The 1,308-nt window shown below is 41.0% G+C and overlaps 1 non-coding gene across 1 annotated transcript; it reads left to right on the forward strand.

Moving 5' to 3' along the window:
* Nucleotides 1-773: 773 nt before the first annotated feature.
* LOC133793062 (small nucleolar RNA R71) lies at nucleotides 774-880 on the forward strand. Its single transcript, XR_009874524.1, has one exon. It is a non-coding gene; the product is annotated as a small nucleolar RNA R71 (small nucleolar RNA).
* Nucleotides 881-1,308: the final 428 nt, after the last annotated feature.

Consider the following 1,308-nt stretch of genomic DNA (forward strand, 5'->3'; position numbering starts at 1 on the left):
GATGGATTAGAGGTTGAGCGGGAAGTCTACCATGCTCTTGAATTGCCAAAGTAGTGTTTAGCTTTGTCATTTGGATTTTCATGTCTTTCATTTCCTCTACCATTTGTGTGAAACAAGTTTTGAGCTCTTGAGTTGAGGCTATTTGCATTTGCACAAGCATTTGCAAAGTATTCTCAAGAGAATTAGTTGACTGCATATTATTTTTAGGAGCAATGTATGCTTTTGGTGGTTGTTGCTGCTCAGGCCTCCATTAGCTCCGAGATGCTTGGTTTGAATCCTTCCAGCTGAAATTTGGATGGTTGCGCCAACTGGGATTTTAAGTGTTTGAGAAAGGGTTATAAGGCTTCTTGTAATCCCCTAAAGCATTGCAGTGTTCCTCATTTCCTCCTCTTAACTCACCAAGAGTTGGGCACTCTTGCGGTTGATGTTCCGTCCCTCCACATATGAAGCATGGATCTCATGTCTCTACCTTTGCAGCCATATGGATTCCTCTACCTTCTTGAGATTTGAAAGCTTCGAATTGTTGTCTCAATGATTCAATTTGGCTTTTGACGTTGTCCTCTTCCCTCAATTGGTAGATTCCAATTGATCGTGGCTGTGCCATAGGACTCAGTCCATTCCTTGTGTAGGAATTTTCAACGAGATCGTCAAGGTACTCAAAAGCTTCATCGGGATCCTTTTGAAGGAATTCTCCATTGCACATCATTTGTATGAATTGTCTTTGTCCAGTTGTGAAACCGTCATAGAAATAGATGATCAGACGCCAGCTTTCGTATCCATGATGTGGGCATTGATTTATCAAATCTCTAAACCTTTCCCAGAATTGATGGAAAATTTCATGGTCTTTCTGGATGAAGGTAGAGATTTTCCTCTTAAGGCTGCTAGTCTTATGGGGCGAGAAATATTTGGCAAAGAATGATTTTGTCATTTCGTCCCATATTCCGATAGATCTAAGCCTTAAGGAATACAACCAGCTTTTTGCTTTGTCTTTGAGAGAGAAAGGAAAAAATTTCAATCTCACAATGTTGGTGACATCAGCTCGATTGTTGAATGTAGCCGCCACCTCTTTGAATTCTCGTATATGCACGTACGGACTCTCATTTTCCAACCCATGGAAGGTTGGTAAGAGGTTAATCATGCTGGGTTTGAAATCAAAATTTGACATATTGTTGGGATACATTATGGATGAAGGTGTGGCTGTACGTGTAGGATGTAAATAATCCTGTAGCGTTCTTGGTTGGACTTCATCTTGATGAGCCATCGTGGGTGGTTTAGGAATTCTCGGTGAATCGAGAGTGTTTGAACGAT

The sequence above is a fragment of the Humulus lupulus genome, chromosome 7, assembly GCF_963169125.1.
Source record: "Humulus lupulus chromosome 7, drHumLupu1.1, whole genome shotgun sequence".
In the NCBI taxonomy this organism is placed as follows: Eukaryota; Viridiplantae; Streptophyta; class Magnoliopsida; order Rosales; family Cannabaceae; genus Humulus; species Humulus lupulus.